Source organism: Phocoena phocoena, chromosome 17 (genome assembly GCF_963924675.1).
Source record: "Phocoena phocoena chromosome 17, mPhoPho1.1, whole genome shotgun sequence".
Lineage (NCBI taxonomy): Eukaryota > Metazoa > Chordata > Mammalia > Artiodactyla > Phocoenidae > Phocoena > Phocoena phocoena.
The window spans coordinates 21,275,765-21,292,872 of record NC_089235.1 but is presented as its reverse complement, the minus strand read 5'-3'; the positions used below and the strand labels follow the sequence as shown (position 1 = coordinate 21,292,872).

The 17,108-nt window shown below is 33.0% G+C and overlaps 1 pseudogene; it reads left to right on the top strand.

Annotated features, from left to right (window-relative positions):
• The first annotated feature begins 4,316 nt into the window (after positions 1–4,316).
• LOC136136871 (calcineurin B homologous protein 3 pseudogene) lies at positions 4,317–4,947 on the top strand (annotated as a pseudogene).
• The last annotated feature ends 12,161 nt before the right edge of the window (positions 4,948–17,108 follow it).

Below are 17,108 nucleotides of genomic sequence, written 5' to 3'. Positions count from 1 at the left end.
CCTGCAACTTATATGCATCATTTTACCTCAGTATCAAATTATGGTTTTAAACTTTTAAAAAATGTATAGGACATAAAAAGTATATCAAGATTAGTTGAAAATAAATGGCATTCTAAAGTTAACAAATGACTAAATTAATTAAAATAATTTTTGTCAACAGATGGTCTTAGATTAAAAAAAAAAAAACAAAAAACATGTCACCTGATACACAAAGATTAGGAGTTGAACAGATAGTTGAATATTGCTTGAGTTAAAAAAAGTACATTTACCCCTCTTATGTAAGTGTCTACAATCCTAAGGGAAACAAGTGTAGTTTTTTAAAGTGAAGGTAATAATTTGTGAAATTTGAGTAATTCTCTTTTTAGTTTTTTTTTTTTTTCTTTTTTCGCGTAGCCCCAAAGGGGCAAGAAGAGACTTTAATTCGAGGAAGGGGGATTCACCAAAATAAGAAAAGGTGCAGAGTGTGGTGGAGCAGCAGAGAAAAAGCAGGCTGGAGGACCCCAGCCAGGAATGTGTGGAGGACTCACCTTTCCACCTACAGGAGCACAGGTACTGCACTGACAGATTAGAGGAAACAGTGACCCCCTTGCGAGCTGGGAGGGTAAGAAGTGGCCCCCGTGGCCAGAGCTTGCCTGTCTTTCGGGCCCTGGCTCCTACGTGTGGCTGGTGACCATTGTTTATCCCTTGTCCCCAACCAGTGCTGGGTGGCCATCTTCAGGCAGAGCTCAGGAAGTTGGCAGAAGGTCTCCAGTGCTTCTATTGAGCCCAAGAGGGAAGAGGGCAAGAGAGAGGAACTAGAGTCTGAGACCTCCCTACTTCTCCACTAGAAAATTCGCAGAAATTCCCTCCTGGGATTTCCCAAATCCATGTCCCCTGAAGTCAGCCTCTGGACTCTGATGGCTGTGGGTTTGCTTGAAGCTGTTAAAAGATTATCAGTCCTTTCACGCACAGACAGCTAAGAAACATGCTTAATTCGTCCATCTAAGAGTCGTTCAGTACCAATTATCTGGTCTGAGAATAATTGTTAATGGATTGTTTGGGGCTGTATAGTTACTCCATCCTAATCCAAGGGGAGACTAAATAACATGTCTAAATTTGCAAAGATAAGACATTGTAGAGCCTAGATATGAAAGAGATGGTCTAGTTGGAGAATCAGTGCTCTAAGATTCTACACTCTTTTGCTTCTCTGAGGAGATGGGGCCTAACCATGCTGCCATAAAATATTAAAAGGATAGTGGAAGCAAAATGATTTATTAACACAAAGGTATGGAGGTCTCAATTCTTAGGGAGAACAGTATATATAAATAAAAATTTATAAAAATCTAATTCCAAAATAGTGTTTTTTAGATTTTCCTTTTAAGCATGAATTATTCCAAAGTTTCAATATAGGACTATTTTTTTTACTTCATTTGTAACCTGCTTCTATTTCTTACAGTTATGTAAAATATATTATTACATAAATTATCAAGTAACTTTCTGATCAATATTTGTGGTTATAAGCTGCTTCTTTAACTTTTACCTTCATAAAATCTGTGTTGTGTCAAAAAATTTGGGATCCTGATTTAGTTTATCAGCTGACAACTGTCAACTGAATGTAGCTAACCTGACAAATGGGGCATCATTGAGACTGGTTTAGTGTCACATCTTTCATGCTAATATTTCAAGGGAAAATGGTGAATTTACCTATATTGAATAGCTATCATATATCTCTGCTTTCAAATAATTTATGGCTTTGATCTCTGAAATACTTAGCAGAAATAATGACTTAACATAATCTGAAAAAGAGACTGTTATGTGTTCCCGTTCTTCAGTACTCTTCATGGGAACGTTTTTATTTGTTTGTTTTTGGCATTTGGTTTGTTTCTTTGCTTGTTTGTTTTTGATCTATAGTGACCTCAAGGACCATCTGTTTAAGATGACAGCCCTCAAAATTAAATGAGCCCAAATCTCCAAGTCTCCGTCTCTGCTTGAAGGAAAGCTTTAGGCGAGGAACATCTCAATTGGGCTTTCCATGACAGAGAAATAAATTTGTGTTGTGATAAGCTACTGAAATTTGGGGGGTTGTTTGTTGCCCCATTACACAACCCTCCAAATTTTGTATTGAGATATAATTGATGTATAGTATTTTATTAGTTTTAAGTGTACAAATAATAATTTGATATTCGCACATATTGTGAAATGATCATCACAATAAATCTAGCTGAAATCCATCACTTTACATAGTTACAGAATTTTTTCTTGTGATGAGAACAACTCTCTTAGGAACTTTCAAATATACAGTACAGTATTATTAGCTATTGTCACTATGCTGTACATTATATCCGCAGGACTTATTGATTTTATAACTGGAAGTTTGTACCTTTTGACCACCTTCAACCACTTTGCTTACTCTCCACCCTCTACCTCAGGCAACCACCAATATGTTCTCTATATCTGTGAGTTCAGTTTTATTTTTTATTTTGGTATGTTTGTTTCAGATTTCATTTGTAAGTGAGGTCATATGGTATTTGTCTTTCTCTGACTAAATTTACTTAACATAATGCCCTCAAGGTTCATCCACATTGTCCCAAATGGCAAGATTTCCTTCTCTTTTTTATTACTGAATTATACACACACACACACACACACACACACACACACACACATATGTATACACACACACACACACACACACATATATATTTCTTTATTCATCCATTGATGGACACCTAGGCTGCTTCCATGTCTTGGTCATTGTGAATAACCCTGCTATGAATACTGGGGTGCATGCATCTTTTTGAATTAATGTTTTTGTTTCCTTCAGATAAGTACCAGAAGTGGAATTGTTGGATTATAAGATCCTTTTATTTTAAAATTTTTAAGAACCTCCATACTGTTTTCCATAGTGACTGAACCAATTTACATTTTCTCCAGCGGTGCACAAGTTTCCTTTTCTCCACATTCTTGCCAACACTTGTTATTTCTTGCCTTTTTGATAATAGTCATCCTAACAGGGGTGAGGTGTATCTCAATGTGGTTTTGATTTGTATTTCCCTGATAATTAGTGATACTGAGCACATTTTCATGTACCTATTAGCCATATATCTGTATGTCTTATTTGTAAAAATGTTTATTCAGATCCTCTGCCCATTTTTTAATCAGATTGTTTTTTGGTGTTTTGTTTTTCTTTCGATATTAAGTTGTATGAGTTCTTTATGTATTTTGAATATTAATCTCTTATCAGATAGATGATTTGTAAATATTTTCTCCTATTCGGTAGGTTGCTTTTCTTTTTGATGGTTTCCTTTGCTGTGCAGAAGCTTTCCCGTTTTACATAGTCTCACCTGCTTATTCACTTGTTTGTTTTTGCTTTTGTTTCCTTTGCTTTTGGAGTTAATTTCAAAAAAAAAGTCATTACCAAGACTAATGTCAAGGAACTTATCACCTATGTTTTCTTCTAGAAGGTTTATGGTTTCAGGTCTTATGTTCAAGTCTTTAATCCATTTTCAGGTAATTTGTATATATAATGTAAAATAGGGGTTATGTTTTATTCTTTTGTGTGTGGCTGTCCAGTTTTCCCAACACCTTTTATTGAAGAGACTTTTTTTCACCATTGCATGTTCTTGGCTCCATTGCTATAAATTATTTAACCATATATGAGTGGATTTATTTCTAGGCTCCTCTTGTTTTCCGTTAATCTATGTGTCTGTTTTTATGCACACTGTTTTGATTACTATAGCTTTGTAATATAGTTTGAAATCAGGAAGTGTGATGCCTCTAGCTTTGTTCTTTCTCAAGATTGCTTTGGCTTTTGGAGTCTGTGCATTGAGTAGTATGGTTATTTTAACAATAATAATTCTCCAGTTTCTTTCATCAATGTCTTATAATTTTCATTATGCAGGTCTGTCACTTCCTCCAATAAATATATACCTAGTTTCTTTTTTTTTTTTGGTAGAGTTGTAAATGAGATCGTTTTATTAATTTATCTTTCTGATTGTCTTGTTATTGTGTAGAAACACAACAGCTTTTTTATGTTGATTTTGTATCTTACAACTTTACTCAATTTGTTTATTAGTTCTAATAGATTTTTGGTGGAATCTTCAGGGTTTTCAATGCATAATATTATGTTATCTGCAAATAGTGACAGTTTTACTTCTTTCTTTCCTATTTAGATGAATATATATTTTTTCTTTTCCCAAGCTGATTGACCTGTGGCTCAGACCCATCCCTGGCACCCTCACCCATGTTGGACCCAAGGCCTAACCAGATGCTGCAGAGCCAATGCCAGTCCCAGCCCTGTGAGTAAGCCATTTCCCACAGCCCCTGCCAGGAACACCATGGGCACTTCCCTCTTCCAATCTGAGGATGTGTGGGAACTTATGGACAAGACAGGCTTCTCAGCAGACTAGATCCAGCAGCTCTAGTGGAGGTTTAAGAAGCTGAGTGGAGATCAGCCCACCATTCCTAAGGAGAACTTCAACAAAGTTCCAAGCCTGGAACTCAACCAAATACAATCCAAATAGCCATCTGCCTTCTTTGACAATATGAACATGTGCAAGGGGCTCAGTGGCCTGGCCCAGGAGATTAATTCTAGAGCTTCCTGATTACCATGTCTTACTTCCAACCCATGGAGGAGGATCAGGTGCAGGTGCACTGAAAAGAAGCTAAGAGTTTTGTTCTGTGTGTATGACTCAGACAGGGAATGATGCATCAGTCTGGAAGACTATCAAAATGTGGTTGAGGAGCTTCTCTCCAGAAACCCTCACACTGAGAATGATTCCACTCACTCCTATGCAGAGGGGGCGCTGATGGAGTCAGCCAGAATCTGCATGGGGCAGGTAGAGCCTGATCAGGTGTCTGAAGAAATCACCTTTGATGACTCCTTGAAGCTCTGGCCATGGGGTAGACAGCAAGACCAACATGCATATCTCCTTCCTTAGCATGGAAACCATCACCTTTTATCACTGACCCACTGCCTACCTCCCGAAGAAACTACACTTGCAATGGGGCAGCCTCCCTGGGTGGCCTGGAGTAGCTGGCATCTTTTTGCTACAGCTCTTGTAAGATTTGTTGTTGATATGTTCTTATTATATATACATATTGGATATGAGTGTTGGCTATGCAGTGGGTGACAAGAGGAAGACAGATAATTTGTCTTTTAGTTTAGAGGATGCTGGGACATGATAAGCCAAATTCAGACGTAACCAGTAGGACTGCACATTTTCCAGAGATCCTAGACTTTGAGTAGGATACAGTAACTGGATGGGGCATTGAGGTTGATTCCCTGAAAAACAGGCAAGTACATTCAGATGCATGAGAAGGAGGTTACAAATGGATATTTAAGAGAAGAAAAGTGTAGACTATAGCAGTGTTTACTATATGTCCCCTAATATATTTTTTCTTCTAAATTAATAGAATTTTTAGTTGAGTACTTGGCTACACATGGAAAGACTACATTTCTCCAGATTACCTGCAGCTGAGTGTGGTCATGTGTCTAATTCTGTTCCATAGCATAGGAACAAAAGTTACATGTACAATTTCTAGTTAGTACCCTTAACACAAATAGCCATGCCTTTATATTTCTACCTTCTGTAGCTGGAATGGGGATAAAATGGCAGCAACTGGAATAAGCATTTCAAACCAGAAGACGAAAGCTAGGTATTGAGTGTTACTAGCATCAAGGTAGACCAAGCCTGGGCCCCTGATGACTTTATGGAGGAAAGCCTTGAGCATAGAGGATCTTTTACAAGAAAGAGAATTAAAAAAAAAAAAAAAAAAAAAAAGAAAGAGAATTAAATGAGATATAATCTTTCATAAGAGTTAATCTCTTGTGAACTATGACTGTCTGTTTCAATGGCAAAACCCACATCCTAAATAATACTATCAGATTTTGTAAATTAAATTGGTTTACTATGTGGCAGGTAAATTAGTTACAAATTATATCTATGATAAAGAAAAATAAATGCCTTCAGATAGATGGGCAAGAAGAAGAAATGTCCACAAAGAAGACACAATCATTCTGGATTCAAAACCAGATGATTATGGGGTATATTCTCCAAGTTGTTTTGTCCAAAGGATGATTCAAAAATTTTATAACCAGTAAAATTGTTGTTTGTATATGAAGGAAACTAAAATAAACATTCTCATCTAGGAAAGGACTAGAAAACATGTTACTCACATTACTCCACCAAGTTTTTTAATTAAAAATATACTTACTGTTATGTGAATATGATTTGTGTCACCCTGAAAATTCATATGTTGAAGTTCTAAACCACAGTGCCTCAGAATGTTTAGGAAAATGGGATTGTTACCGATGTAGTTAGTTAAGATGAGGTCATACTGGGTGGTGTAGGCTCCTAATCCAATATGAATGGTGTCTTTATAAAAAGGGGACATTTAGGGCTTCCCTGGCGGCACAGTGGTTGAGAGTCTGCCTGCCGATGCAGGGGATACGGGTTCGTGACCCAATCTGGGAAGATCCCACATGCCGCGAAGCAGCTGGGCCTGTGAGCCATGGCCGCTGAGCCTGCGCATCTGGAGCCTGTGCTTCACAATGGGAGAGGCCACAACAGTGAGATACCCGCAAAAAAAATAAATAAATAAAAAGGGGACATTTGGATACACACACACACACACACACATGGGGAGAACATCATGTGAAGATGAGGGCAGAGATTGGAGTAATACAGCAGGACCCCAGGAACATCAGACTGCCAGGTGGGATAGAGACATAAAACAGATCCTTCATAGTTTTTAGAAGGAACCAACCCTGCCAATATGTTGATCTCAAACTCCTAGCCTCCAGAAATGTAAGACAATACATTACTGTTGTTTAAGACACCCAGTCTGTGGTAATTTATGAGAGCAATCCTGGCAAACTAATACATTTACTCAATTGAGATAGGAAAAAAAGTAAAGAACTAATGAATGGAAAATCCATCATATAAAAGGACTAATTATGAATACTAAAACCAGGTAAATATGGAAATACTCTTTAAACGATTGTGAATAAGATTACAAAATAGAATGCAAATATCAAACTGTTATCTTGAAAGAGAATAAGACAAAAAACATGCGTGTGTGCATGTGAATGATAGATCAATTACCTTTATCAACTCCAATTTCCTTTGAAATGTTTCCCCCTAACTCAGAAATCTTCCTCCATAAGTACATAAACATAAAAATGTAAATATTTCTTTCACAAAACATGAGTATATCAGTACACAATATTGAAACAGTATTTACTCAGTAATAAAGATTGTGGTCACTGGAAATGCACCTTGAGTTTAAAAAGAACTGAAAAGTTAATAAGTTGGACATGTGACCTTTATGATTTTTGACTCTATATCAGAACTTTAAAAGTAAAGGCTTAAATTTTAAATGTTGGTCTTTGAAATTATTTTTAAAGGGTAATGTATAACTGAATGTACAACTATTTTATTCATGCTTGATTTATACAGTAGATTTAACATTTATTCAACAAAGCTTTGCATATAATAAGAGTATACATGATGTTTTAAAAAGCTTACTAAATACCACTTAAATTGAAAAAAGTGTATTGGGATTCAGTTCCAATATTTAGCTCATTCCACACTATGGTTTTCTCCACCTAAAATAGACTTTATTTGAACTGAAAAAACTTTTATAAACTTTATACAAATATTTTATTTTATGTGTGTATTTATAATAAAAAATTAAAACATGGGTGGTTAAATTATTTCCTCTCACCTTTTTCATGAAGCAACGTATTTTTTTTTTTTTTTTTTTGGCCAGTTTTTGCTTCAACTCTGAGTTTCGTTTCTTTGATATTCTTTCAAATGTAAGTAGATTCTTCTGGCAGTTCCTAGTGACAGAGTAACTTATTTCTGCAGTAGCAATATTTTGTTTTTCTACTAAGCTCATGTAGTAACCTGAAACTGTTCAACTGAGTCTACTCTAAATATAAGTACCGCATAACTTTCAACTTTTTATAAGCCTGAAAAGTTCATAATTTTTTTCCTTTCGTGGCCACTCAGGAATTCTCAAAACCCGAAACTTACAATCACTTTATACTTTAAACAAAAAGCTTGGCAGGGTTTTCATAATGTTGGTAAAACAAAAATTTAAAATATAGCCTCTGCAAGTTTTGCTCAAGACCAGATGACAGCATTAAACAATTAAAAAAAAAATAAAAAAAAAACAGTTTTAGTTAAAGAATCATCATTGTCACTTCCGAAACCGTCGTATAACTTCAGTTAATAAAAGATTTACTGTACTTATGTGAATGTTAATTTTCTAAAGATTTGTTACCATGCAACGTAAAATTTATTTGGGAACTATTATGAAATAACCCAGTCATATCTTTGTCCTTATGTTGATCATTCTTATTTAATGAACATAATAAAAAGCCATATTTTAAGGATTATTAAATTTTAAGTGGGGAAGTTACTGTCTGTATAGAGGGGAGAGATTTTGTTTTTAAAGGAAGGCTTTTATTTTTGAGTGATTTTTTTTTCTTTTTTAAAGAGATATCTTTATTTTGCCACAATAGGAAAAATTGAATTTTCCAGGAGAACACCACTCCATTATGTATTTCATTACTCCATTCTGTGGTTCCAGGAGGTACTTGTTTGAATTGCAGTGTTATTACCCTAATTTTTAACTTTTTTGTTAATGTGTATGATATTGACTGGGTCAGTGGTCAAGGTTAATATCCCCATTTAACTGAAAGAAAACTGAGAGACAGGATATTCATATTCTGGCTGTAAATAAGAATTAAATGTTATTTTTCATATTTGTATCACTACAATTTGATCACTTTGCATCATTCTCTTTTACTTTAGTTATAGTTGATTTGTTAATAACTTTAATTCCATTTATGCACTAAAGGCTAGACTTACATTTCCCAGAATGAAGAACCATTTAGAGCCATTCAAAGCATAACTATCTGATTTAGAATCATTAACTATTTGCTTTTAAATAAAAGAAAAAAAAATTGTCTAATTTAAAACTCATATTTCTACTGTTTTGTGCCTCTAAGTTCTCCAAATAATGATTACAGCAGTTTTATTTTGAATACATTTATTTACTTTAGAAACAGCAGAGATATATGTGTATCATACAGAAATAAAGAATAAGCTAATAATGAGTGAAAGGAAAAGAAATCCATATGCATGAACATGATTTTTTTTTTCCCTGTAGTCTGATGGGACATAACCATTGGCAATAATTTAATGTATAAGTTTTCATTCTTTTGTTTCCTACAAAAACAAAAAAACTAGAAATTTCTTATGAGTTTATTGTACTTGTACAAACTAGAATTAATTTTAAATGTTCATGACTAATAACCTCATTTAAAAGTTTAAAATTCAATTGATTTACCATGTCCATTTTTAATCTTATTTCTAGTATTAAAGTAGATGTATATTCATCTATAAATGTACATGAACCTGATCCTTATATATTGCAATGCATTTTCTAGATCCTTTGGCATGCTCATGTAAATACAAAGGCCCAGATGAACTTAAATTAATAGAATTTCAGAAAAATCACCTTTTTTAAGGTAAATTTATCCCTGTATATTTTCACATCTTCAATGATTATTTCCTCATATTGTTTTATAATCTTGAACATTTTGTGAGAGAAGACTGTTATTAAGAATTCATCTGTTCTTAATTTACTCCTTACCTAAAGCCACAGCACAATGTTGTATTTGTAATATCAAGGCAGTTGGTTGATGTAAAAAAGGACTGATATTAATTACAGAAAATTGTCATCAAATGGAAAAGAAAAATGAAGAGTCTTATGGAGGCTTAATCCTGATTACAGCTTCAAATTGCTCTCTCCATTAACACAATTGACACTCCCAGCTAGCAATTTTTATAGAGAAACAAGTAACCAGATATTTTCTATGGAAGATCTTTTTTCATTTTTTATGCTTCTTAATTTCTTTAATTTCTGCCAATGTAGCGATTGTTAACTTTTAAAGTCTGATGCAAAATTTCATTTCAAAAGTATAAAGAGAATAAAGCCCACCTAATTATTAACATTTTTCATTTTTTTTTTACTATGCATGTGTCCAGTGGTTGTAAAACAGCAGCTACACAAATCCACTGACACAAATATTTTAAATATAAATTTAAACATGAAAAGATGGTATTAGCCAATGTAAATAGTCACTAGATATACACATTTTAACCATGTGAATTGGATTAACTTCAAAGGATCAGAATGACGTTTGGTAAATAATCACTTCCAGTACATTAGTGCACTGGAACCTTCATATTTCGGGAAGAGATAATTCACCCCATTTTGGTGAGCAATTTTCTCACTATAGAGTTAAATTACTGTACAATCAGATCCAGTACCTTATATCCATGGGACACCTGGTTTGAGCAATTAAAGATATTTCAAAAATACTATTTCAGCTACCTCCACAACACTATCTGCCGCATTAGCCACTAGTCCACTCCATCATCTATTCATCAATTCCCTAAGTTTATATTAACTTACCTGCCAGGGCAAACTAGGATATGAGTTTTCACAAACTAAGTAGTGGAATGCAATCCTTATACAGTATCACGCAGTAGCAGCACATCTATTTTTCCTTATATTCTGAGCTCTCTGCAGACAACAGATAAGAAAATACAAATATAATATTGATGCTAAGGACAATGAAAGTTTTAAAAGTTTTTATTTCACCAATAAAAAAGGGGAAAAGTGTGATAATTTAAAAATAGCTTTTTTTTACCCATTAAGAATATCAGGTAGTTAACTTTTCATATTAAATATTGAGTTTCACCTTAAAACCTTTGAGATTCAATCTCTACTCAATAGCTTCAAGGTGTTCACCTATAATTTCAATGTCACCATTTCCAGCTGAGAATATGATCAAGCATGAATCAAGAAGAAAGCTTAAGTTAGAGAAAATTACATTCTAATACTAGCGTTTTTTGCATTCTACTTCTAGATCAACAGTTTTTTTCCACAGTCGCTGAGGTGCTAATGCTTTTCTTCATATACGACTTTCTGGGATGGAAGATGATATGCCTTTTACTGAGATATAATTTACATATCATAAAATTGATCTATTTCAAATGTACTGTTCATTGAATTTTAGTATACTTATACAATTGTACAACTATAACACAATCTAATTTTGGAACATACCCATCATCCTAAAAGGAAACTTTGTGCTCATTTGCAGCCACATCTCATTCCAACACTCAGTACTGAGCAAATAATAATCGATTTAGTCTCTGTAGATTTGCTTTTTCTGGATATTTCACATGAATGGAATCACATAATATGTGTTCTTTCATGACTGGTTTCTTTCACTCAGCATAATGTTTATTAGGTTCATGCATGTTGAAATGTGTATCCATAGTTTATTCATTTTCATTTGTGCCTATGTTTTTTAACATGATTTAAATACTTTGTTTCCAGAAATAATTGTGTAGAGATATGTGTAATTTTTTTTTTTTACCTCTTGTGCTATTTTCTGTTAGAACTATTGACCTAAGATAAAACATATTTCTCATAACTTTAAAAAATAAGCATAGGAAATATTATCAGAACAAAGAAAGAAAAATTTAAATCGAGTAAAAGAATGTTATAAAGCAGGAAGTGGAGGATAGTGGTTGCTTGCTTTAAATTTCATTTTAAATAATTATTTTTATGAATGCCTTCCAAGATTAATTGTATTTCCTAGTTGTTGATTGTGACTTTTATGGACTGGTTGTTATTTATACCTTCAATAGCAAAGTCTAATCTGTTCTTTTTTATTTAAAAGCTGAGTGTCTTCAGCCCCTCATACAAAATAATTGTGTGATCTGAAAGAATATATAGTGTTACCAGGACAAATATTTGAAACATGTACAGATCTGAAGCAACTTTGCAGATCTCAAAAGGGATGGATTTATTTTATAAATATATAAATATTTATAGATTGAAAAAATTAAGTTCATGAAATATACTTAAAGAGGTTATGATGACTAAAGAAGATTGGTATCCCAGCTCCTGGAAGGAATTATGGGAAGAGTGAGTGAATTCCCTCTGTTAGTTCAGAATCTTTATAGGCATATTTTACATAAGGAATAAAAGCATTATAAATAAAACATATAATTGTACTAACTGAATTTGAAATGGACCTGTGGAAAGGGGGTGAAATAAAGACTGTGAGAGCTTCACATATTTGTGAAAAAGTGCTAGTACAGGTATCGATAGAATATAAAAATGAAGACTTCATGGAAAAGCAGGCACAATTTTTGGATGGAAAAATGTATAATTTAAGATTGTTATGGTATAAATATGAATATTGAATTTGTTAAATAAAGTAAGTAGAAATGAACCTTAAAAGGTTTAGATTACCTGTAAGACTCTTGTTTTCTTTAAATGGTGTCAATGATTGGTACAAATTTAGGAGAGGATATGTAGAATTTGAATCCTGTAAATTTTGAATAGATTATGTAAATTATGCAGTGGCAAATATTTCAATATTAAAAAGAACTTTGAAAACAATTTGTGGGGTGAAAGCTCTGTATTACTTTCCCATATAATTGCAGTATATACTTTTAAAATACTGTTCATATATTTAAACTTGAATATCTTACATATCCATCTAGGTGACATTGGATTAAAAATGTTTCATGATAATAAGTTCATTCCATTTTTCTGCCAATTATATAAATCTTATACATCCATAAAGGGCTAAAAAGAATATCTGAAGTCATTTTAGTACAGAATTTCTACATCCTTCCTATTATTAAAAAATGGGTTTTTATTCCTAGTATTTGCTTAGTTATAGCAGACTTTACCTTAGATTAAGCATTTTTTTCCAACAAATTATTTGAGCACCTACTCTGTGCCAGATACCATGCCAGATACCATATTTACTTTGAGAAAAAATATGAAGGACTTTCCCTGAGGGAGGAAATATAGTGTAGTATCTACTTTAAGACACAGCTTCTAGAGGGAGATTTTCTGGTTTCAGATTCTAAGTCTGCTACCCCCTAGTTGATACCTTTATACTATTTATTTAACAACTCCAAGCTTCAGTCTCCACAGTCATGAAGAGATATTTTCTTCTTCTTATGGTTGTTGTATGAATTTAAAGAACACGCAATAAGTAGCACATTGTTTGACATATACAAAATCCACAGCAATGCATAGAAAAAACGCCCATTTATTCACTAATGATGGCTCTTAGTCTAACCAAATCTGATATTATTATTCATTCTAAAAGGAATTTGAAACAGGGAGCATGGCATCCATTGTCTTTGTAAAGATTCAGTTGACAACTTGTAATATAAAGCTTCTTCATAATAAATAGGTCAAGTTTATTTGAATGCAACAGTTCAGATAAAGGTACTACAATCAACAGAAACTATCAATAAATCAGTGAAGACTTAGAGAAAAATATGTTGAGTATCACTAAAAACTTTGTCTTTGAAGATATGAAGAAGAAAAAGCCTCGAAAGAACAGATCATCTTAAGACACTGTGTTTTTCAAAACTTGAATTACTCATTATTCATTTATTTATTAATTCAATGCATATCTATTTACTGTCTACTATGCAATAGGAATTATCTCAGGCATTGAGTATACAAAGGAGAATATGTAGAAAATAAGGGAGCACAAATTTTTTGGTAACATTAGGTTTAGCTGGAGATTACTTTGCAAAATAATTTTTATTTCCCCCAGAATTTACTTTTACTTCCTTGTAAGACATGATTCTTTTCAATGATACATGAATTAGAGTATGAAGAAAGGGTGCTACTAAAATAAACAACTTTATGTTTACAATTATATATTAGACAATAAATTCATTGTTTTCTATGTATTGCAAATATTCTGTACATACACATAATTGTCCTCTGCAAATGAGTGCAAAAATGCTAGGTATACTTTATTATTATTATTGAGTCTAGCTTTATGTCTATCAACAACTCCATACATTTCATAGAGAATGAAGTAATGAAATTTTGAGTTAGACTATCATGGATATTAAATATCATCCTGAATATAAACTAAACACATCCAGAGACTTTATATCAGTGAGTGGCTGAGATATTTTGGAAAAAAAAAATTACTTTGAACAGTATCTCATTTGTACTCTGAATATAAGTAACTTATTCAAGAAGTTCTGGCCCAGAAGCTTGTAATATGTCAACATTTGTAATATATCAACATTTAGAGGAATTCAGGAAAATATGTACAAAGGCACAAAGAAGAGGGAAGAGAGATAGATCCCATATCCCTAGAAATGTATTTGACTACTCAGGAAGGGAAAAGAGGGAATAAAGAAGAAAGCTGACTATTAATACCCACTGTATGGGAAACAGATGAAGAATAAAGTTTGTAGAGATGAAAATTACATAGGTTCATTAAAGTTCACATATGTCATGCTAACAATTTTCGACATCATCATATTCAAAATGGTTGACATTTGTTGACATTCTTCAGAATGAGAGTGACATGATCACATTTGAGTCTGATAAGCACTTTCTTAATTGTAAGGCAGAAGAATCCATGGGGTGCAATACTGAGAATGAGGAAACATTGAGACTTGTAAAATAAAGTGATCCATATTCAAAACAAAATTAGGTTATAACTTTAGAAAAAATATTGTGCCATTTGCCATTTTAAGTTATCTGGATAAAAATAATTATGTGGGTAAGATAAAAATATATCTGTTGGATATTACTGAGACATGGTCTCTTCTATTTGGAAAAAAAAAATGAGTAAAAAAGTTAAATTTTGTTTACTCCTAGCAGTATTTCCCTGAGCTTCAAAAGGTTAATGTGCACTGTAAATTTCCAAGAGGGAGATATAGAATAACATTTTCCAAATTTATTTGACTAATGAAACTTCTCACTCCTCTAAGAATTCTGAGATTTTATTACCTATAGCACATTTTAGAAAATGAAATGTTCTCATGAGTCAATAATATAATAGGCATTATTGAAGATAGATGCCACCACAATAATAGAAGTCTGTGTAAAATAACTGACTGAACCCTGTAGTAGTAATTATCTCAAGAGCTAATTTACAAATTTATTTTCAATAAGACCTAGGGTTTTTCCTAAGTATTATTAAAATATAACTTGAGTTTCAATTGAAGAACTGGGATGCTTTACAATTTCAATCAAGGAGAGAGAATTATAAAATGCAATCAATTTGTAATGTACACAAGACAATATTATCATAATGAAATTCTGATCTGAATAGACTAGTAAAACAACAATTTGTTGTTAGACTCCAGCACCTTCTTGGACACAGGTCACAATAATCTGAAAGACTAGATAATCAATTAAGTGCTTATAATATTCATGCCAAAGGCAAGAATTCCCCTCCTTCAGTTCATTTTGATATTGTACTAGAAGTACTAGTTAATGCAATAAGACAAGACAAGAAGAGAAAAAGTGTTTAGATTGGGAAGGAAAAAAAAAAATTTTTTTGGTCACAGATGACATGATAGTTTATGTAGAAAATCTGAAAGAATTTACAAAAAAATTTTTTCTGGAACTAAGAAGTGACTATGGAAGAATTGGAAAATACAAGGTTAATATATAAAAGTCAAACACTTTCCTATAAATGAGAAATGAAAAAGTGGAATGTGAAATTAAAAACACAATATATTTTACATTAGTACCCCCCAAAATGAAATACTTAGATGTGAATCTAACAAAATATAAACAAGAGCTATATGATGAAACCTTTAAAAATATGGTGAAAAAATCAAAGAACTAAATAAATGAGGTATAGTCTATGTTCTTAGATTGGAAGGTATTGATACTGTCAAGATGTCAGTTCTTCCCAACTTGATCTATAGGTTAAATGCAATCTCAATCTTTGTAGACATCAACAAATCGATTCTAAAGTTTATATGGACAGGCAAAAGAACCAGAATAGCCAATACCTTATTGAAAGAGAAAAACAAAGATGGTGGACTGACCCAACTTTAAGACTCACAATAAAGCTACAGTAATCAAGACAGTGTGGTGCTGGTGAAAGAAAAGGCAAACACATCAATGAATCAGAAGAAAGAGCCCAGAAATAAACCCCTATAAATACAGAAAACTGGTCTTTGACAAAGGAGCAAAGGCAAAACAATGGAGCACATAGAGTCTCTTCAACAAATGTTGCTTGAATAACCGGACATCCACATGCAAATAATGACTTTTGACTCATGCCTTACAGACTTCCCAAAAACTTAACTCAAAGTAGGTGAAAAACCTAAACGTCAAATGCAAAACTAAAAAACTCCTAGATGATAACATAGGACAAAGTCTAGATATCCTTGAGAAAGTTGTCTTTTTTGATACAACATCAAATGCATGATCCATGAAAGAAATAATAGATAAGCTGGACTTCATTAAAATGAAAACCTTATTTTCTGTGAAAGACATCTCAAGAGAATGAGAAGAGATGCCATGGATGATGAGAAAATATTTACAAAAGACTTCTCTGATTTAAAAACAAAACAAACAAACAAAAACAAAAACAGAAAAACTGTTACCCAAAATATATAAAGAACTCTTAAAACTCAACAACAAGGAAAAAAATCTTATTAGAGGTGTCTGTGAAGGTGTTTTAAAGAATTTATAATTCTCAGACACCTCACCAAAGATATACAGATGGCAAATTACCATCTGAAAAGATTCTCCACATCTGTCCAAAATCTGGAACACTGACAACATTAAATGTTGGTGAGCATGTAGAGCAACAGGAACTTTCATTCATTGCTAGTGGGAATGCAATGGTACAGCTGTTTTGGAAAAGTTTTCTTGCAAAACTAAACATACTCTTACCATATAATCCAGCAATCCTGAATCCTGCCCAAAGATATTTATTGCAGTTTTATTAATAATGTCAAAACTTGGAAGCAACCAAGATGCACTTCAGCAGGTAAATGGTTAAATAAACCGTGGTACATTCAGACAATGGAATATTATCCAGTGCTAAAAAGAAATGTATTATCAAGCCCTGAAAAGACATAGAGGAACCTTAAATGCATATTACTAAGTGAAATGTCAATCTGAAAAGGCTACATACCATATGATTCCAACTATATGACATTTTTAAAAAGGAAAAACTATAGCGACAGTAAGAGAATATCAGAGGCTGTCAGGGGTTGGGTAAGAGGAAA